Genomic DNA, 23,626 nt, shown 5'->3' on the forward strand with positions numbered 1-23,626 from the left:
CACACACACACGCACGCACACGCACACACACGCACACACAGCAGCAGCCTGAGCCTCCTAAACCGCTTTGGGGAGCATCTCACTTTACACTACAGGGTCTTTGTACACACTGTACACGCTGATAAATACCTCTGGGCAGCCACAGATGCAGGAGGAAAAAAAAAAAATCCTCCGAAGCATCCCTTGGGACCTCACTTCCCTGGGGGGACAGCCCTGACCGTCTCCTTGGTTGTGCTGGAGGCAGGAGATGAAGACAACGGTCTCAGAGCAACAGTGTGCGCGCGCCTGCACAACTTGCCTTGGCTTCTAATTTGAGGGTCTCCACGAAAATGACAACCCGCCTGTTGTTGCCAGCCAGAGGGCAGGTTCCCTCACCTTCACACTGTGCTAATTCCAATGCAGCAGTCCGTTCTTGAGAAAAACAAAGAGTGTTCTTGGTCTTTAGCAGATAGCTTCCAGTTATTATTTGCTGAGAAATCATGCTCACAGGAGAATCCCTGATTTGGTTCTGTAAAATTCAGCCTCTGGATATGTCTAGCAGCAGTTGCCAGAACAAAACAGCACAGGTAGTTTATGCTCGACTTCAAACTGAAGGAAATTGTTTGACCACTCATGAAGTCACCAGATAATTAATGGTTTTTGTTTTTGTTTTTGTTTTTTTACGTTCTCCCCCAGGAATTGATATTGCCTAAGGCATTTGGGAAAAAGCCCTCAAGGAGCCTCATATGCCACCAGTGTCTATTTTCCTTTAGAATATGTGTACATTTCAGTTCCATATAATAGTATAACGTTTGTTTTGTTTTAATGTTCATTTTGAGAGAGGCCAAGAGAGTGTGAGTGAGTGGGGGAGGGGCGGAGAGAGGGGGAGGGAGAGAGAGAATCCCAAGTAGGCTCTGCACTGTTAGTGCAGAGCCTGATGCTGGGCTTGAACTCACCAACGCGGACCATGACCTGGGCCAAATCAAGAGTCAGCCGCTTAGCCAACAGAGCCACCCAGGCGCCCCTATATAACATTTCTTACAGCAAAAGCACTACAGCAAATTCCAGGATGTTGGTTTTTTTCCCCCAGAAACCATCTGTAGGACAATTGTCTGTATTTTATTGGTGGTTTCACACCTGGGCTCTAATCTTTGCTATTAAGTGGCAGAAAGTTAAGGTGCCAAAGCCTTTCTCCTGAACTAGCTCAGAGGCTTCAGGACAGATTATCGACAAGTAAATCAGCTTTATTTCAGGTTTCAAATGTGCCTTTGGAATCTTAATTCAGTTGAAACTCAATCAGTCAGAACACAAAATGAGTTCTCAAAGTGCCTATTGTTTTTGAAGTGCCCATAATCACGAAACTTTTAAATGACATTTCTTTTACTACTTTTTACTTCTTTTTATTACTAATAAAATCACCTAAGAGTTTTTGTTTAGTTCACTGGACACAAGACCTGTTCCAAGATTTGGAAACAATTCTTCACAGTAAGTTCCTCTATGGGCTCATTAGTATTAGCATTCTGATGATATTTCCCAACATAATAGTCATGGTGTTTATACAAAATCAGAATATACTAGGTCTTATGGAATCAAAAGAAGTTGAACTTGGTTTGAAAATGAAAATGTCATCATTCTAATGGAAAACTACTGAACTTCAAAAGTGGCATATTAGTATGAGTGAATGGTTGTGGTATATTTATTTTTTTAATGATGCAGCATGACTGTATTCTCGGAAATGTCGGGCAGCAAAGGGAATACCAGAATAAAACCTCCAACAGGTCAATTATCTCTATCTCATGACACCATGCTCTCAGAAGAGATGCTCTAGAAACCGGGACTGTTCTCTCTTTGTGCATAGGTCTAAAGTCAAGTTCCCAGGGGCGCCTGGGTGGCTCAGTTAGGCGGTTAGCTTCGGTTCAGGTTGTGATCTCGCAGTTTGTGGGTTCGAGCCCTGTGTCGGGCTCTGTGCTGACAGCTGAGAGCCTGGAGCCTGCTTCAGATTCTGTGTCTCCCTCTCTCTCTGCCCCTCACCTGCTCACATTCTGTCTCTCTCTCAAAAATAAATAAACATTAAAAAAAAAAGTCGAGTTCCCAAAAAGCTTTTTGAAGCTTGGTCTTCCCCAGCACAGCCAACTTTCCCTGGGGACTTGGAGAGCTGCTGGACACTCAGAGCTGGATGCAAGACAAGACAAGACATCTTGTTGCCACCAATGTCAACACTGATGCTGCTTCTAAGCCAAACAGCTTTCCTCTCCTGTGGAAGGAGAGATTTGAAGCTCTAGGACAAGAAGGAAGGAAGGTCAAGTTCCTCCACACCAGGTACCAATGGGAGGGAAGTGGGGGGGACAATTGAACCCAGATGTGCAGCAGTGGAGAAAAGAATGACCCAAGTGTGGCATCATTCTTAAAATGGACTAACCACATGGGACAAACCAGATCCCAGGCACACACCCTTGAAGCTGGTCTAAAATTTCCAGTGGAAAGGGAGCTAAATCAAGCTTGCTTCAAAATTATCTTGCCCTTTCTTTTCTTTTCTTTTTTCTTTCTTTCTTTCTTTCTTTCTTTCTTTCTTTCTTTCTTTCTTTCTTTCTTTCTTTCTTAGGACTTTCCTTCCTCTTTAACATCAGAGTTCTCTGCAATACACTGTAATTTCCTGCAGCTCTCTCTGGAGACTTAAAGAGATGCTTCGGGTGACAGCATTACTCAGACACCTGAGAGTTCAGCTACAGAAGTAAAAGAGAAATTGTCATTATCCCTGAGGCTCCTGGAGTTCTCCTTTGAGCAATCAGCAGGAAGAAGAGCAGGATGCCAGAAAGACAACACAAAATGCCAACTCCTGTCTCTAGAAAGAGATAACCAGTTGGTAACATAGCAGCTTCCAGTGGTCCCCTCTGCCCATCAAAAAGACAGAGTTCACTGTCAGTGGACATTTTTAAGCTGTACTGTCTATGTACCTGAAAAGTCAGTATGGCTAAATTCTGATAGACTCTGAACGTCTGACATCGGGCCTGAGGGGGATGAAAACAAGGTCTAGTTCAATGGCACTCCATCAGGGGAAATTTTGCATCCCTCCCTCTGGGACATGTGGCAATGTCTGGAGACATTTTTGGTTGTCACAACTGAGAGAGAGGAGGCTACTGGCGTCTAGTGGGTAGAGGCCAGGGATGCTGCTTAACATCCTACAATGCCCAGGATGGCCTCCACAAAAAAGAACTCTCCTGCCCAATGTGTCAGTCATGCAAGGATTGATGACCCCTTGTCTAATTAAATGCTATACCCTGGTCTTCCTCTCCCATGACTTTCACTGAGGGAAACATTCTTTCCTCTTGATAGTCCCCCAAAAAAGGCAGATTGGGGAAGGATACAGCAATCATTTTATAATGGTCTTCATGCACTCACAAAGAGCTATAATCAACTCAAAGCCCGTTGAGAAAGAACTGGAATGTCATTTTCTATTATTTTCACTTACCTTTTTGTGATTTATCCTAAAAATGGGGAACAGTGATTTTCATCACAAACTATATTTTAGTACTTTAATTTTTGGTTTTATCATTTCATTTCTTTTACTTTGATTTTTCAAAAATGTTTATTTTTGAGAGAGAGTGAGAGCGCAAGAGTGGGGGAGGGACAGAGAGAGGAGACAGAAAAACCAAAGCAGGCTCTGCACTGACAGCAGACAGCCCAATGTGGGGCTGGAACTCACGAACGCGATATGATGACCTGAGCTGAAGTTGGACGCTTAACCGACCGAGCCACCCAGGAGCCTCATCGTTTCACTTAAATTAGGGCCTTCTTACCTGGGGTGAAGCCCTTCTTTGGCACATTAAAAAAATTCCCATAATGACCCCAAGGTGGAATACTGATGTCTCCCTTGGGCCACGCACTGCTACAAAGTTTCTCTTGCAGCAGGGTATTTCTCCTTTCTCCTCTTTTCTCTATTAGACCGGAAGCTCTATCAGGAATCCCTGCAGGTGAGGTGGGGGTGGCGTGGCTGGACGGTTTCTCCCTGTACAGGAGAACCCCATGCATTGGAACATGTTTTGTGACCTTGGGCTCTGCCCACTACATCCTCAGGAGTGCTCCCAGTCGTTACGATACCAGCAACAAAAGCGCCTGCACACATTGTGACTGTCCCTAGGTATGGTGGTACCTACTTCCCCCATTCAGAAACCACTGGTGGAAATAGGGGAAGGGTCTTATTCATATTTGTCTCCCCAGGGGCTGGCACATAGCAGGCAATCAGTAACTGTTTATTGAACTGACAAATGAATGACCGTTTGTCTCGACAGTGAATACAGAAAGAAGTTCATCCATTCCCCAAGTACGTACGTCTTGGTCATTAAAAAAATTAGGTACTGGGTTTGCATTATGTGTTAGGCAGGGAACTAAGTACCTAGAATGCACTGTGACAAAACAGAGATGATCTCTGTCTAAGTGGGTCTTAGAGTAGAGTGGGGAAGGCAGACAAGGGAACAAGAAATACCGAGGAAGCAGGCACTGCTGCAAGGGTTATAAGGGAGACAGGTAATGTAGGATGGCGGTGTGGGGTGGGGTCAGGGAGTGCGTCTCTGAGGCTGTGAAACAGCAGCTGAGACAAAGGGTTGAATGGAAGAGAGCTAGGTGATGCGGGAAGAGACACAAATAGTCCTCCAAGGCAGAAGAGCAAAAAGAACTAAGGCCCTAGGGCAATACAGATCCCAGATTTGTGGAGCTTAGGTAAAATGGCGGAAGAGGATGCTTGAGCAGTAGGGGGACAGGGAAGCCCATCTGGGTGACAGCTGCAGAATTCCAGGGGTGAGAAGAAAAGGCTTAGGGTAGGCTTGTGGGAATGTCTGCATAACTAAGCCAAAGGAGACCAACAGGTCTCTCATCCCACCAGGACCACAGGACATTAACCTGCAGAGCAGGGTGAGGGTTTGGTGGGTGAAGATGTCCCTTTCAAAGCAACTGTGCAGAGTCAGGCTTCTCACTCAGGGGGTCTCTTTGACCTTCCCCTTTCTCCATCTCACCCCAAGGAGGAGGCAGGAGGGCTTATAGGGGGAAGAGAAGTTCTGCTTCAATCCCACTTGATCCAGAGGCTACGTGGTCTTGTTCTTCCCTCTACTCCTGCTTTCTCTCCTCTTCCCCTTGGCTGAGAGAGCAAGGAGAGCTTTAGTCTTGGACTCAAGCAGGAGGAGACGGAAGGGAGTAGGCGGAAGTAGTAGAATCCTGAAAGGGAAGGAACCAGTCGTTATTGCCAATAGCCTGGTCAAGGCTGACCAGGAGGCTGGTTAAGTTCTACAGCTGCCTTCATGACTCTGAATGGCTTTTGGCCTCACAAAGATCTAAAAAACACTACAAACTAAATAATATCCAGCACTAAGGCATCTATCCAGCTTCTACTCTTTGGCAAACTCATTCCACTCCTAGAGGAAAAAAAAAAAAAAGGAAGAAACCAAACCAAATCTTCTCATCTTCTTCAAAAATCCCATCTGTTATTTTACTAAACCAAATTCTTCTTCCTCAAAGGAAAAAGGAGTGGTGCTATCTTTATTGTATGAGGTACAAAAAAGGGAGCAACATGCTAGACTCCACAAGGTATCCATTTTTACTGGTTAATCCACTGAACAGATATTGGAAGCTCTTGCCAAGTCAAATTTTAGAAGTCATCTTGTGTCGATGTGAAAGCACTTGAAGGGGATGTTGGTTCCCAAGAAGCCCACATAGGTCAGTGGGAAAGAGCTGATCTTCATTTTGGAAGAAGAAATAGGATCAATGTTGTGACTTACCTCTCACCCCCATAATTTGTCACCTCTTATTTATACTTAATTTACATGCACACCATCAAGAACAAACTTAAAATAGTAATAATTGGTCTATATAGCACCCTATGTTCAAAATAAATAAAGGCAGCCCCACATAGAGCATCAGTTGATTCTCACAGTATTATCCCAAGCTCCAAGAGAGAAAGGCATTGCTGGCCCCATTTCATGGATAAACAAACTGAGATAAAGAGAAGCTGGGTAATTTGCTGAAGATCAGTGGGAAAAGCATTTGAAAGCATCTTAAAGGATATAGTGCTAATTTTTCCAATCCTTCTTAATTTGAGAGACAGAAGGTTAATTTCTTTTGCACTTATAAGTTATTTTCTTTGGCCTCACACTACAGTTTATAGGGTATGAATGGCTCTGGGACTTGTGTATTCCTCCAGGAAGTGAATGTGACAAAATGCCCACCCTTTAGACTTACCCAATTTAAGTAAGAATAAACAGCAATAAGAAGAAAAAGAAATTCTGTGATGAAAAGTAATAGAATCATTTTTATGGAAGTTAAGAGTAGTTACTTGAAACCCAGTGGAACTTCACTTCTATACAACAAATGACAGAAGGAAAACAAAAAGATACGTAAGGAATCTTGACTCTCTAAAGATCAATCATACTATCTATGTGCCAATAACTGTAGTAAAACAAAATAAGAGAAATCAGCCAAGATAATGGCTTGCAAAGTAGTAAAAACTTTCAAGACCAGTATACTCTGGCCATCAAACAAGTAAGTTATAAGAAAATAGATCATTTTCCTGTTATTGCTAAAAAATACAGAATGATTTGGTAGGATTATTGCTAGGAATTTCGACTATTTGGCCCTGAGCAGTAAGAACAAAATAAAAGCAAAGTTTGGCATGCCAAAAAAAGAAAAAGAAGGAAAGAAAAAAGATGTAAAGGTATTTACTTTATCTTACTATTCTAAAATTAACTGAAAGTTGACATTAGTGACATTTTGTTCTCAACTACAAAATGGATTGTCAACAGGAGAAAGAAGCTGAAAGCTGCATGCTAACAGGCTGAAGGCCTATGGATATTTTATAGAGTTGAGAAAACAGATGTATATTCTTCAGATCAAGAGTTCAGAGAGCTCTAGGCAGTATTTGAAAGGAATGAAGAAAAGAACTTCATCATTTGGTCTTGAATCAATAACAGAGGAAGAAAACAGGAGTTTCACTTTTGAAGGAACTGGCATCAAAGAAATTTAAGGCAGATCTCCTCACTCTAAAAAGATTCCATTAGCATCTCAGTCTGGTGGGCTTTCAGATCATTTTGGTTTATTCTTTGCATGTTTATATATTTCCACAGATGGTGTCGGCTGTCTGTTCATCAACCATCTATCCCCCTTTTCAGAGCCTTCATTTTCCATACCCCTAGAATTAAGGATGATTGATCTGAGGGAAGGCATGACACCCCATCTGTCAGTAAGATATACGGTGAAGCCTTCTAAAGAGTTCTGGAAAAGATTTCCCTCTGAAAACAAAAAAGGAAGAACACAGAGTTTTGTCAGCATATTCCTTGATTCCTGCTTGGGACACTGTTGTATGAAGACACAATGCTCTGGGGCACAGCAGCTATCTTGTGACCAAGAGGACATGTGTTGACAGCAAAGATAAAAAAAAAAAAGTATAGGAAAAGCCTGGGTTCTTGCTGACTTTGTTGAGATGTCAAACCAAGCTGGAAGCAGCCCACATTCAGATGGCTTGCAATGAGATGTAAACAATAAAGGGCCTTATATAGTTTAAGCTGTTTTTAATTGGATGTTTTGTTAACTTCAACAGATCACATTTCAAAACCTACCACAAAGTTATAGTAATCAAGACAGAGTGGCATTGGCATAAGGACAGATATATAGATGAATGGAAGAGAATCAACAGTGCAGAAATCAATCCTCTCATTTATGGTCAATTGATTTTTGAGAGCCAACACCACTCAATGGGAAAGCATCATCTTTTGCACAAGCGCTGTTAGGACAGCTGGATACAAACATGCAAAACAATGAATGTGAACTCTTACCTCACATCATATACAAAAATTAACTCAATATAGACCAAAGAACTAAAAGTAAGAGGGAAATCTGCAAAATTCTTAGAAGAAAACATAATTGTATACCTTTGCGACATTGAATTAGACAGTGGTTTCTTAGGTATGCTATGAAAAGCATAAGTAACAAAAGAGAAAAATAAATTGGACTTTATCAAAATTAAAAATTTTTGCGTTTCAAAGAATACCATAAATAAAATGAAAAACAAAACAAAACAGCCACTGACTGGAAGAAAATATTTGAAAATCTTTTATCTGATAAGGAACTTATATCCAGAATATATAAAGAGCTACAACTCAGTCAGAAAAAGACAAATAACACAATTTAAAAATAGGCAAAGGATGTGCATAAACATTTCTTTAAAGCAGATACATGAGGGACGCCTGAGTGGCTCAATCGGTTAAGCATCTGACTTTTGATCTCAGCTCAGGTCTTGAACTCGGGGGTTGTGAGTTCAAGCCCTGCACTGGGCTCCAATCTGGGCATGAAGCCTGCTTTTAATTAAAAAAAAAAAAAAAGATATATGAATGCCTACTAAGCACATAAAAAGATGCTCAACGTCATTAATCCTTAGGGAATGCGAATCAAAACCACAATGGTATACCACTTCATACCCACGACAATAGATACAATCAAAAAGAAGAACAATAACCAGTGACAGCAAGGATGGGAGAAATTATAACTTTGCACATGGCTGGTATGAATGTAAAATAGTACAGTCACTGTGCAAAAGATTGGCGATCTATCCAAAGGTTAAACAGAATTACCATACGACCCAGCAATTCCATTCCTAGGTATATACTCTGAAGAAGTAAAAACATGTGTTTAAAAAGAACAACTTCGGGGGGCCTGGGTGGCTGGGTCATTTAAGCATCCAACTCTTGATTTTAGCTCAGGTCATAATCTCACAGTCATGAGACAGAGCCCCGCATGGGGCTCCATGCTGAGTGTGGGGCCTGCTTAGGATTCGCTCTCTTCTTCTCTCTGCCCCTACCCCTGCTTGTGCTATCTCTCAAAATATATAAATAAACATTTTAAAAAGGTGATTTTTGTGATTTGTGAATAAATAAAATATATAAATCAAGAATAAATAATCAAGCAATCATAAAAAAATAAGTAATGACGGAAAACAGAAGGAAATACTGATCGCTGCTACAAACTGGATGAATCTCGAAAAAACTATGCTAAGTGAAAGGAGACAGAGAAGATCACCTATTTTATGATTCCATTAACATAAAATGTCTGGATTAGGCGAGTGTACACAGATAGAAAGTAGATTAGTGGTTGCCTAGGACTGAGGGGGTCTGGAGGGAGGGTAGGGGAAATGGGGGGATGACAAGGTTTCTTTTTAAGACAATGAAAATGTGCTAGAGTTAGATTATAGGGATGGTCACACAACTCTGTAAATATACTAAAAGCTGTTGAGTTGCACAATTGAAACAGGTGAACTTTATATGTGAACTATATCTCAATAAAACTCTTACCAAGAAACAAATAAATAAATAAAATAGAACACATCTTAACCCTTTACCTATATTTCCTAAATATTCTACAAAGAGCATGCAATAGGTGTATCGTCAGGAAAAGGTGTTCAAATTTCTTGACTGGAAAAAGATGTCTCTTGGACAAAACACAGTAAAAATAAAAGCTGGAAATCAGTACTGCACGTGAACTCCACCGTGAAACTCACTAAACGTAGACAGGAAACAACTAAAGGAAAATACATCAAATTATTGACCATGATTTTGAGTTGGGTTCACTGGATGATTTTTATTTATTTTTTGGCAGGCTCTCTTTTCCTTATTTTCTGTATCAGCACATATTACTTTTTGGTCTCTAATTTTGAAATGCACATGAAATCATACAAAATGTTATGGAGTGAATGAAATGTAAGTCTCTCTCCCATCCTGGTTCCCCAGCTCCTCATTTTCAGGACTGCCATGTAAGATTGCTCAAATTGTTTACTGCACGATGGCATGTGGCTGAGGCAGTGAGTGGAGGTTATAATCTAGCCTGGGCTCTGCTGGATAAGCCACAACTCTGGGCTCTGAGGAAACAATCTTTTTCATCTAAACCACAAGAAGATGCTATGGAAGGAAGTGACAGCCCTGCCCTTGTCCCCTCCATAAAGGCTGCCACTATGCCTAGTTTTTCGTGTGCCCCTCCAGACATCGTCTATGTTATCCAAACATACACGTCATGCTGTACGCATGCGATAATTATTTTAAAAGAATAAAGACTTTTCAGGAAAAGCAATACAATATAATCAGAATTTAAGTACTTCTCGAGAAGTCATTCAAGGTAAAATTGAATTAAAAGGAAGAGGAAAAAATTGTGTTTGTAACAAACAAGTCTTAAGGGAAGAATCCCAAGAGCAAGGATTGATTGCTGGACTGTCTTCTACCACTTACCAGTCTCCAATTCACATATATTGTTTAAGCAGCAAATGAAATTGACTGAAATGCAATTGCCAAGCAGGTTGATGCTTGGTACTTTATTCACCATGCTCCGCACGGCTTAGGAGAGTGTGGGGTGCATGCAGTCCAGCTCCCACTGTGGGGAGCGTGAGGATTTTCATCTGCTGAGACACCTGGGAATGAGCGTCCCCATATGAAGCCTGACACTTTTGTGTCCTTCACACCAGAGTCCTTGAAAATTAGGAGAATTGCTCAAACAGAAACCTAGGGCACTCTGTTCATCTGTACTCTAACACCTGTATAGTCATTAAATTTGGGCTGAAGTTTCTGCTTATTTAGAGAAAAGGATGGTTAAATCAGGAAATACTTCAAATTATGAGATCTGACTGCAAGGATTGCTCTGCTACTCTGAGTAACCTTTTAGGCTTTTTACTGGGTTTCTGTTCCATGTTTTGCCTCATTACAGAAGGCAATACTGGTCTTCTTTTCCTCAGGCTCTTCCTCTGCAGTTCTTTCAGTTCTAAAAAGTCTTTTCCACCCCAGGATTTCACCCAATGACCTCCTGTTTATCTTTCCAGCCTTAGCTTGAATGTTGATTCCTCAAAGCAGGTGAGCACCTCATCACAGCAGCTGGATCTCACCCCCAGACAATATGCTCCATGAGTGCCTGCCTTGTCACCATTGCACTGCCATCACTTAGTGCTTGGCTCATAGTAGATACTCAATAAACCAGACAAATGAGTCGATGGCAGTGCAAAAGCTATCCATGATCCCAGGAAAGCCCTCACTCATTTAAACAAATGGAGTGTCATTTATTTTTTTTAATGTTTATTAGTTTATTTTTGAGAGAGACAGAGAGAGACAGCACAAGCAGGGAAGGGGCAGAGAGAGAGGGAGAGAGGGAGAATCTCTAGCAGGCTCTATGCTCAGTGTGGAGCTCAATGCAGGGCTCAATCCCACGACCCTGGGATCATGACCTGAGTTGAAATCAAGAGTCAGACACTTAGCCGACTGAGCCACGCAGGAGCCCCAAATGGAGTGCCATTTCAAAGAAAGCTTAGAATTAACTGAAAGCCAAGAATAATAAGGCTTGGAACCTACTTTGGAGTAGAAGTGTTTTCCCAGGAAGAAGTGGGGAGAAACATGAGCCTGGTACTGGATCAGGGCAATTCTCAGACGAAAAACAACACTGGGATAAAATGGTTGGGACCTAGAAAGGTGATCAGGTGGCTTCAGTGTGAGATATTGCTACTACAGGCAGAGGACACTGTGTGCTAAGAAGGTGACATGTTGAACCATCTCGATTTTAATTTGACCTGATTCAAAGAGGTCTTGACATTAGCAGTGGGATTATCCAAGATATATTTGTCCTCCTAAGTGGCTTATTCTCTAAAGCCCCTTTCAAGAGTGCTTTGAGACGTTCTCAAACTAGTTCTGTTTCTATTACTTCAAGTTATGCTAGGAGCAGGTTAAGAAGACCTGAACTCATTTGCCTTGTAGATTTGCTCTCTGTTTCTATTTCTGCAACAGAATACTTAAGTCTGTTAACTGATTAACTACAAGAGTGCTGGGAATGTCAACAGTTACTGGCATTTTTTTTGAATGTCATTTTCCATACATGCCACTACATAGTTTCAGAGATGATAAAGAATTGAAATGAGTAATTTCAGATATTCGGTTTAGAAATCAATACAATGTGGGGCACCTGGGTGGCTCAGTCGGTTGAGCATCCGACTTCGGCCCAGGTCATGATCTCACGGCTTGTGAGGTTAAGCCCCGCGTCGGGCTCTGTGCTGACAGCTGGGAGCCTGGAGTCTGCTTCTGATTCTGTGTCTCCCTCTCTCTCTGCCCCTCCCTAGCTCAGGCTCGCACTCTATCTTGCTCTCTGTCAAAAATAAATAAACTTAAAAAAAAAAGATTAAAAAAGAAATAAATACAATGCAAACATATTTACATGATAAAACACAGCTACCATAAATATTGGAGTTCGAGTTGGAGAAGAACTTTCAAAGGCCCACAATCATTGAAATATGGTTGTGTGGAAAGGAGGGCATCCAGATTAATTCAATTCCCTTCCAAAACAGTGAAAATGTATGCAGACTGACCCTCTTCAACTATTCCATTCAAGTAAACTACATGGCAAAGGGGAGGGAATGTGTACCTTCAGAGGCCAGGGGCAGGACCCAAAGCAATTTTAGCAATGGGAAATTGAATTCCCTGATTTTATCTTAAAGATTCATGTAGATTTTGTAATCTTCTTCATGTAGATTTTGTAATCTTCTCCATAATAGATCTTTGATTTTCCTTCCAAAAATGCACTTAGTAAAACTGATCGTAGGGGAAGATGCAACATGTTTATTTTGGGTTTCCCATAATCCCTTAGGGCACCTCTTAATACCCTGATGAAGACGATGCATTACCCTAGTGTAAGAAGCCAGAGTTAGACATTAGGGGATACAATCCTTGTATTTTATACAAACCTCAGAAAAGCTTTTAGTTTAGTTGAAGTTTTTCCATCAACAAATGATTAAATATGGTAATCGATGTATAGACAATTCTTCTGGAATCTCAGAGATTCCTATCATGGCACATACCACACTATAGTGAATTTCTCATTTCTTATGCCTCTTCAACTGCTGTGGTCATAGGGCAATTACCCGACATCCACTGTACCCAAAATAAATAGCTTAAGCTAATTCTGGTAATCCCCTTCTCCTTCCTAAGTGATTGGTTTAGGAAACAGCATGTGATATAGTCCTGGCCATTAAGACCCAGTTTAATGGGAGAAGTTTCCTGGGGGAGCTTTTAGGAAACTTTTCCTAGAACTGGCACAGCTACCTTACCACCAGTTTGACGATGAAGCCAGACACACATGCCATTTAAGCAAGACAACTACCGACAAGGGAAACTGGAGTCTTCAAGCATTGTACGGGATGCTCACTACTGTGAGATAATACTGTTTCCTTGCTAATGAAGCCAATTTAACGTGTGACTTCTCTTTTACTCTAGGAAATCTTTAACAATATACGTTACATTAGACTGGAACTTTGTGGAGGGCAAGATGTATGACTTATTATCTTTGCATCCTAGAGTCTAACACAGCATCCTAATTAATATATGCAGGACGAAAATGAACCAATTATCAAACTTACAATGTACAAAGTGAATTTCCCAGCTGACTCTAGGCCTTCGAGACATCTAAGATCCAAATGAGCAACCCAGATTACAAACACTGTGACATGAAGGGAGGTGGGGTTGTTAGTATTAGGAGATAGTACTACAACTGACCTCAACATATTATTGATAATATATATGAAAAACAGTAATCAAAAGGAAAAAGGAACCTGAGATGCTAGCATGGAGACAGCTGGCTAAAGAAGGGATAAGGAAGATCGAGAGTGATTAATTTGGTTTAAAGAAAGCACAACCTTGGAATGTCTGGGTTATAGCACAATTCATTCAAATACAGAAGGCAGGAGAGGAACAGTGCTCATTTACTTGTGGGAGCATCCAGGAGGACAGATCAGTAGCAGCTGGATGTGGAAATAATACTGATGTCCCTACATTGGTGACACCCAAAGATTAGGTAAGATCCCTAGTACTTCATTAGTACAAACTGTCTGGATCTCAGAGGTACTTTGAGGGTTAGCATGGATTTAGGGGGCTCAAATGGACCCACAGATAGTCCTTGGAAAAGGAAGATCTACTCCTTTCTGATATTCCTCAGAAAAGAAGCTACGTGTCAGTCATTGATTCAGAGAGTTGCACACACATCAACCCATTCTAATGTCCTCAGAAACTCTTAAGTATTATCACCATCCCCCTTTCAAACCTGGACAGATTCTTCCATCAACCAAGAATTCATTGAGTGGTAAATACAACAAGGAATGCCATGTAGTGTCGCATTCTCCAAGAGAATCTTTTCTAGGAAAGTGAAGCATTCAGTGATGGGTGAAGAAGGAAGGAGGGAACCCTTCCTCATCAGGTAAGTGGAGAAGCAGGCCTCATTCTTGCCATTACTGCTTACCCCTGAGACTATGGAATATCAGGTGCTATTCAAGTACAGTCACAGGATTCTTCACAGGGAGGAAAAACAGGCTGGACAGGTTTTGAAGTGTGGAAACCTTCAATATGCGTCGAATGCAATCAGCTTGAAAATAAAAGAGGCTTAAGGACATGGTAGAATTTTACAAATTCAAGGTACTCTAGTTATGAAATATAGTATAGTTCTCTCTCTATTCCACACCTGTGTGTGTGCATGCAAATGCACACACACACACACACACACACACTGGTCTCTCTTTGCACATTTTAATTCTACTTAAAATCAGAGACCAGTCTTTTCCTAAGGATATTTTCTCCTGGGTTCTCTTAAAGAAAAGTCAAAAAGAAAATCTGTGAAAATCTCCCTGAGATTTCTGTTCAATAATAGAACTCTGAAAAACTAAAAAGTTATAGGTTTTCTAACCTAATCATATTCATCATATCATTTTCATTAATACTAAGTATGAAAAAAGTGTGACTCTACATTTAAACTTGTTTATTAAAGTTAGAAATATCAGATGTAACTTGAGTTACAATGCATTGATTTCTTGGGGCGTGTGGGTGGCTCAGTCGGTTAACTGTCTGACTTTGGCTCAGAGCATGATCTCATGGTTCATAAGTTGGAGGCCTGCATCAGGCTCTGAAGCCTGAAGGCTGCTTTGGATTCTGTCTCCGTCTCTGTCCCTGTCTTTGTCTCTGTCTCTCTCTTTCTCTGCCCCTCCCCCACTCATGCATGCACACGTGCTCTCTCTCTCAAATAAATAATAAACATTAAAACATTTTAAAAAATGTATTGATTTGTTATATATAAAGCACTCATTAAGCCTTTGATCCTCACCACGATCTATGAAATAGATTTTATTAATATCTCAGTTTTACAGATAGTGAAACTGAGGCATAGAGCAGTGAAGATAGTGACAGGTTAGATTCAGAGACTGGAGACAGACATTGGGGTACCCAGAGACCAACAGTAAAGGTAGAATAGTGAGTTTAGCACTTGGTACTGAGTGGAGTTGGGCACAACCACAGTGGGTCAAGAAAGATTAGAAGTCAAGTTCACATGAGCACTTGGGAATGGGGATACCAAGAAAGGAGGACAAGGCATGGAGAAAGGTGAGTTGGTTGGTTCAGAACTCAAAACTCCATAGGAATGGATAAAGGGTGCAAGAGGTCTTGTTATATCCATGTATATCAGCAGGGACCAGTGCTATCTCAGTGGTGGCACATTAACAGGCAGCCAAAGAAAGCTTGCTGAAGCAGACAGGAATGAAAGGGGTTAGAAACGTAGTCTAGCAGCCTAGGAGAGAAATGTGGGGTGCCAGCTACACAGAGATTGCAATGTCTTTATTTGACAAAACTTTTTGCTTCCGAATGTTAGAAACATAAATTTAACTAATTTAAGCAAAACAGGAACTGTACTGGTATTGTCTGGATGTCTGGGGTACCCTAATGTCTACCTGTCTCCAGTTGCTGAATCTGACCTGTGGCTCTCTTAACTTCCCCAAATAGGGGGACAGGAAGGGTCAAATGGGCCTTGAGGACGCCAAGAACTATTTCTTTCTTCTTGCCTTTGACACCACTTCCTTTGTATGGTCCGTTCATTCTCTAAGGTGTGCTATCTCAACAGGGTATAAAAAAACCACAATGAAAGCTCCAGGTGAATGTCCTTCCAACCTACTAATGAGCCAGCTCTTCCCTGCCAGCCCCAGTAGGTTAAATCATGGGATACCATGTTGATTAACTATCATAAGACCTGTGGCTGGGGTAGAGGGGGTGGTGGTGTGCATAGTGATTGGCTCAGCCAATCAGGAAGCAGGAGTCATTCCAGGGTCCAGGAGGGTGGGGTAGCATGACTGGCAGCCCCCTACAGGACAATTGGTCAGAGTGTGGAAAGATCATTTCCTTCAGTGAAGGAAGTTCCTGTTACCAGAAGAAGGAGGCAAATGGACGCTGGGCAGCAGAAACAGCTCATGTTCCCTCTTGCCTTTGAGGAAAACCAACATCCAAAGCTAAGGCAGAACCACTGCTAAACCATAGTGTGCTTTTTTTTGGAACACACGATAGTGTCTGGCTTACTCTGATACCATTATTTTCTAGTCTTTTCTTCATTTGTGCCAGAAATTAAATAATCCAAGGTGACATGTTTTCTGGTCAGCAGAAAGGGCCTTCTAATTTCATGGCAGCCCATCCAACTGAAATTTAAATTTAACTTGGCCTCTCCTAGTGAAACAGTATGCACAATATTAATAGTAAAGGTATTTATATTTATGTGGTTTCAAATAACATTCTTTTGCATTTTCAATGATTTGGTTTTAGGACATCTTGGGTATAATACTTAATAAATCCTTTTTTAAAAATTTTGTTTAATGTTTATTCATTTTTGAGATCAGAGAGAGACAGAGTGCAAGCAGGAGTGGGGCAGAGACAGAGAGGGAGACACAGAATCAAAGCAGGCTCCAGTCTCCAAGTTGTCAGCACAGAGCCCGACACGGGGCTTGAACCCATGGACTGTGACATCATGACCTGAGCCGAAGTCAGACGCTCAACTGACTGAGCCACCCAGGTGTCCCAATAAATTCTTCCATCTGTTCCAGGAATGGATGCGTTGCTTTTTATTTTATTTTTTCACCCACAGAATATCAGTAACACCACATTCTTAATTTTATTGGGATCCCATAAATCTAAAAGCTTAAAATGTTATTAAAAAGGCCCTCACCACCACCATCTGGGAGGGCACTTTCCTTTCCATAAGTCCCACATAAAAAGACACAAAGTGCCAAATGTTAAAACCTCTTGCCAAAGTTGGCTTAAGGTTTCTAAATGGTCAAAGGCATGTTCACCCTCTCACTCATTTAAAACTTACAAAGCTCCAGTTTCGATGAACAAAGGCCCTTGGAAAAACCTGCACTGGATTCCAGCCGACACGCCACAGAGGTGCCTACAACTTTGCTGCAAAGACGCCAATTGTGCCAAGCTCAAACCAAAGCATCTCAGTGTCTGGATCCTTCCAGTCAATGGTTATCACTTCTACAGGCTCAGATGCTCTCCAGCAAGGATGGAGCATCTTTCTCCTGCCAACTTCCCCTTTAAATAGGCTTGCCTCATTTCCTTTGTAAAATATGCACTTTCCTTCCTGTCCTCTTCTCCAACTTCTGGAGGAAAAAAGAAGCAAGAAACTGCTAAGTGATAACACCTCGTCATTTGCAATTTACCTATCACCTCCTCCTAGTAAGCCATTTCAGTTTGTTTTGTGGCAGCAAATATGGCCTGTGGGGTACATCCCCACAGTTGTCAATGGATAGGGACTAGAAATAGGGAGTGGCAACAAAAGTGTCATTCACTTTTTTTTTTTTTTTTTTTTGAGATTGGATTGAGCATGAGATTGCGTTTTTCCTTTCCAAACATCAGGCATTTGATTTTTTTTTTTTTTTCCTGTTGGAGCCCAGGCCATGTGAGTTTTTTATTCTTGGTATTGTGAGGGGAAAGAGAGTTAGGGGGTTGGGCACGACTCTCTATGGAGCTTAATGACCTAGATCAGGGGCAGCATATATATATATATATATTTTTTTTTTTTTGTAAAGGGCCAGATAGTAAGTATTTTAGCTTTTGTGGGACAAATGGGTCTCAGTTGTGACTACTCAACTCTGCCTTCATAGTGGAAAAGTGCCAGACACAACACAGACTCCAATGGGCGTGGCTGCATGCCAACAAAACTTCATTTACAGAAACAGGTCACAGCCTGCTGACCCCTGATCAAGATTATGGGTAGGAGAGAAGGCACAGACGAAACGGGGAGGTGCAATCAGGAGGAAATCTGTGTCTGAAAAGGAATTCAGGAGCAAACCTGAACAGTTCCCCTTGAAGTCATGGAGAACTCTGCATTTCTGACACATGAAACATGCCTTTCAATTAATAGTAATGCAAACATGCCCTCCTCCCACCCCCACGTGCAAACAAAAACCCCTCCCTCTGTTGTGCAAGAGCCAAAAGCCCTCAAAGGCACCACCTTGTAATCTGAGGTTCCGAGTGGTGAGCAAGACACTTCCTCCAGAAGGCCCTTGTTGGAAATTAAACCTGTCTCCATGGAACACTTAATAAAACAACCCACCAGCCTTGGGGAACATATTAGCTAATAGACGGCAGGGGTGTGGTGGAGGCCGACTTGGGGCATACACATTTTGAACAGAAAGTGCTGTAAAATAAGGAAATGAAATCCGAGAGGAGTCAGGGCTCGCCGCACGGGATGGACAGGGTAGGTGTGGGTAGGGCAGTAGACAACACCAGCAACCCTGAGATGGAGGCCATCATGATGTGGAGACACCACATGGGTTTTGGCAGACGGTCGGGGCCACTCTCAGGGTGAGGGTGGCTGTAGTTGGGGAGAATTTCACATAGGGAGGTAAAGATTGGAGCGCTCGCTCCCAAATTCAAGCTGAGGACAATGCTCAGAGTGTGTTCCTGCAGAAAAAGAGGGAGGTAAGAAGCGCAGGTTTGAAGTCGGATTCTACCCAAGCTGGGGTAAAATCCCAGCTCTGCTCTGTCTGCTCTAAGGCCTTGGAGGAATTATGTTACCCCTTTAAGGCTCTGCTTTGTCATCTGTAAAACAGAGAAAGCACCTCCTTCCCAATGTTGTTAATGAGGAACATATATACGGAGTCTATAGCGACAGTCTCTGGCCCCTAGTGAATTTTCAATAAAGCAGTGTCTATTTCTCCACCACTCAAACTGTCTTAGCAGGACATTGACTGTCACTTGGTTCATCACTTCTTTGCAAATAAGATGCCACAAAAGGAAAAAGGTGTGGGTTACTAGCAACTTCTGGCTTAGTCATTACCCAGGAGCTAGATGCCTGAACTTCTCTCCTTAAGGTGGACAGGCAAATCTACTGGGCTGTGGAGAGATTTTGGAAAAAAATTCGTAAAACGGGAAACCAATAAACCAGGGAGATTCTTAGGCAGGGCTCCATTTCCCTACGTCTACCACAGAAATGTTACGATCACCAGGGAGGAGGGATATTAGTGTGTTATCCATCGGTCTCAATAAGGCAGGAGACTTCTGCCAGGGGGTTGGCCCGATGGTGGAGTGGTGACTAGCATCCATTTTTCTTCTTGGTGTGATAATTCCAATTTTATACATTATTCACCCTCACACAACCCATGTGTTGACCCCAATTCACCTTCAGGGGCAAACCTAACTGGCATAAATTGATTAGTAGGGGAGTGGACTGCGGACATAGCCAGTTCATTAGAGTCTCTGGAATACTGCTTAGAATTCTGGGATAAAGTTGTCCTCTCTTCTCAGTACATGGAAGGAGTACACGTGAGGACTAAACTGCCACAGCCAGTCTTGGCCACTGTAAAGGAAGAAAATGTGACAATAATGCCCACACGTGGAGAGGGCAGCACAGGGAGAATTCAAGGAACTGCGTCAGGCTCTTGATCAAACCTCACCTGAAATTAGAACTCTTTGGATTTCTCAGTTACATGAGCCAATAAACACCCCTTATTGTTTAAGACAGTTCAAACTGGGGTTTCTGTTGCTCAAAAGGGTTCTCACTCCAGGACACCCAGTCCCTCCTGCAATGCCAGCAAAACTCCACCCTTTCCTCAAATGTACCCAATTTCCTGATAACAAATGCAGTTTCCTAGTACACAGAGCAGACCCTGGCTTGCTGCCCTCAGGCTGTTCAGTAAAAGGACAAAGGGATAAAGTGGAACGTTGACAGCTTCCCACCTTCCTCTCTGAGCCCAGTTAGTGCTCCTGACTGTTCCTCTCAGTCCTGACATCCTTTTTGGAATGATCTGCCATCAGCCAAGCCTGACCAACATCAGGGTTCAAGCTGATATCAGCTCTGAAATGCCCATAAGTCTGAGCATTCTACTGGTATTCCTGTGCAAAGGAGTGAAAAGTGTGAGGGTGTGGGTGAAGTGTGCACACGTGTGTGCGAGTGAGTTCATGTGGGAGCATATACGGTGTGTGTACAAGTGTTTCTGGAAGAGTACTCCCCCTCAGGGTGAACTGTCAAAACGATGTCTTCTGAAGACGGGAAGTAGATATGACCCAGGAGAGGCCACTGAGAAGGAAAATGACATGATGATTTACCCAGAGGCCACAGCAGTGACTTTTATTTTTTAATGTTTATTTATTTATTTTGAGAGAGAGAGAGAGAGAGAGAGAGAGAGAGAGAGAAAGGCAGAGACAGAATCCCAAGCAAGCTCCTCCTGCCTAGCGCAGGGCTTGAACTCATGAACCGGGAGATCACGACCTGAGCAGAAAATGAGTTGGACACTTAACCGGCTGAGCTACCCAGGTGCCCCCACGGCAGTGTCTTTTAATAAGAGTCAATAAGCTAACAGCTGTGGAAGAAAGAAAAAAAACAATGGTAGTTTTATTGTGATAGAAAACGCTACAATCTAATGTTTGGAAATCTGTACCTGGCCTAATGGAATGGGGGCGGCAGATCCTAGAGGGTCAGCCCCGTGCAACTCATGAGTCCGGAGGGCCATGGTTTCTTGCGTCAAAAGAGATGGCATGCTCCTTTGAAAGCAGGCACAGCCCCTCGGCCCCAAATGTTGACAAGTGTTAACAATGGCTCCAGGATGCCAGAACTCTGCATGTTCAACAGAGCGCACCAGACAAGTTATCTAGGTTTCTACACAGACCCTCCCAATTTTATGTTTGGTATGTATGTATGTATATGTGTATTTATGCTTTAATTTTATTGATTTGAGAGAGAGAGACAGACAGTGTGAGTGGGGGAGGGACAGAGAGAGGGAGAGAATCCCAAGCAGGCTCCGAGCTGTGCACGCAGAGTACAAGCCACGAAATCATGACCTGAGCTGAAACCAAGAGTCAGATGCTTAACCGACTAAGCCACCCAGGTACCCTTCTGCATGGTATTTCAATGGTAAATCACCATTGTACCACCTATGCCTGTGTGTTCAGTTGCTGCTTTTTTTTTTTTTTCAACGTTTTTAATTTATTTTTGGGACAGAGAGAGACAGAGCATGAACGGGGGAGGGGCAGAGAGAGATGGAGACACAGAATCGGAAACAGGCTCCAGGCTCCGAGCCATCAGCCCAGAGCCTGACGCGGGGCTCGAACTCACGGACCGCGAGATCGTGACCTGGCTGAAGTCGGACGCTTAACCGACTGCGCCACCCAGGCGCCCCCTCAGTTGCTTCTTTAGACTCGAAGAGATTTAACTTATGACTCCTTTAAATTCTTGTTACATATATGACTCAACTCACAAAAAGGACAATTGGCTGTTCCACCTCAGTCTGAAGTGAGGTATGCTTAGGTGATTATAAATGCGCCTGACCAACACCATTCAGACCTAGGATAGGGAGGGAGGGGCTGACAGCACTGAATTTCTGAATTCTATTTTTCATCCCACAGGATATGAATCATTCAGGGCTCCGTCCCTCAACAGGGTAAATATCTTTGTCACAAGCATGAGGAATTAGAAACTGTTCTGTCTCATTGACTTCATAAAAACATTTGCCTGAACAAAGTCTCCAGTTCCAAAGCTGACTTTCCACTCCTTTCTAGGGGAACTTTGAAGAAGTCCATCACAACTAAAGTAGTGAGTAATTTATAACATCCTGAACAACCACCTGGGGATGTGGCTATAATACAATTCACACTGAAATTCCAGTTAATGACAGACTAGCTTCAAGTCCTAGTTTCAACATACTCTCTGTAAAGTGGAAGATTTCCAAGGATCATGCTTTTGAACAATCATCTATATCAAATCCAAACAAATCCCTGACTAAGTGATTTTTAAATTTGTCTTTAAGTCGAGTTGCAGAAACAAGTGGCTGATTGCTGAGAAATAAAGCAGGAATATTCTCCACTTGCTGATCTAGCTAGAAATCTCACTTCTCTCTAGATGACAATAATAATGGTTAACATTTATTGCGTGCTTACTACGTGCCAAGCACTACTTTGGGCACTTTTCATCTGTTAACTTATTCATGTGCTCAACAACTCTGCGAAGTGAGTACTTTTATTATTAACCCCATTTTTTCAGAGGAGATGGAGGAGGGTTAAGAAAATGATGTAAGGTTTTTCAGCCAGTGACTGATGGAGCCATGTTTCAAAACCCAGGCTTAACTGCCTCACTGGGTTGAAATGCAGATTCAAAACATCTTTTGAATTATAATAAAAAGAAGATAAACTGAGGCCACTGATGTCATAGGAAAAGGACACCTAGAAGAGCTTGTCTTTGGAGTTAGACTATATGTAGATTGTCCAGCTTTCAGAAAGCTGATTTTATTTTGACTTTCTTTCTTTCTTTCTCTTTCTTTCTTTCTTTCTTTCTTTCTTCCTCTTTATTTTTTCCTCTTTCTTTCTTTCTTTCTTTCTCTTTCTTTCTTTCTTTCTCTCCCTCTCTCTCTCCCTCTCCCTCTCCTTTTCCTTCTCCTTCTTTGGATAACTCAAAAAGTTGGGGGCGCACAGGAGAGTGAACATGGGTAGATGTGGGAGGGGAAGAGATGAGGGTGGGTGGCCTGAAGAAAGCAAGAGAAGAGAGCCCCTTGTTGAACATTCTTCCCTGCTGAAGCTGAAGGGAAACCCACATGGCCGAGTTTCAGTCTAAAGCACAAAAGGCTGTAATGTGAGCTTATCAGGCATTCCTACCTTCCCAACCATGAATTTACTCAAGGTATCTGAGGTTTAGAACTTGAAATGAGTCTTTCCAATCATCCACGTTGTACTGCAGGAAAGCGTGATTTTGTATCAAATGCTCCACTTGGGACCTTGCACAGAAGGGGCTGGGATGAGAGCCCTGGAGCGAGGGGGGACTGGGGTGCTGGCGGGGTTGGAGGGAAGCCAGAGTATACTTGAGTGAATGCCAATAACAAACTCCATATTCTTCCCAGACCTTCCAAGTTCAGTGGGAAACTTCATACGTTCTGGGCACTAAAACTTTCTCTGGGGTTCTCTATAGTACAGGTGAGTCTCAGAGTTAACCTGTCTCCTCTCTGGATCCACTACAGTAGCATACTCATATCTCCATTACAGTAATTCCTGTCATCTATGATAATGGTTCATTACATTCTTAACACCTAGCTCAGTCCCTGGCATATAGTGGGCACAAGAGTCAAGTTTGTTGAGTGACTGGTTAGAGATACCCAACTAGATCAACATACGAAACTGGTCAATAATATCAATAAAAACAACAGCTAGTATATTTATTGGGCACTAATGAGCCAAGCACTTACCTGTACAATAAATTCATTTAATTTCCCAACTACTCTGTAATGGAGACATTACCCTGATTATCTCCATTTAACAGTAAATGAAACTGAGGCACAGAGAAGCAAAGTGACATACTCAAG

At 42.2% G+C, this 23,626-nt stretch overlaps 1 protein-coding gene across 2 annotated transcripts in view; it reads right to left on the reverse strand.

The window, feature by feature from the left end:
* The window catches only part of FRMD4B (FERM domain containing 4B), a 323,328-nt gene that overhangs the window by 172,335 nt on the left and 127,367 nt on the right, over positions 1-23,626 (reverse strand). The window lies entirely within an intron of this gene.

This window comes from Panthera uncia, chromosome A2, assembly GCF_023721935.1.
Source record: "Panthera uncia isolate 11264 chromosome A2, Puncia_PCG_1.0, whole genome shotgun sequence".
Classification (NCBI taxonomy): Eukaryota; Metazoa; Chordata; class Mammalia; order Carnivora; family Felidae; genus Panthera; species Panthera uncia.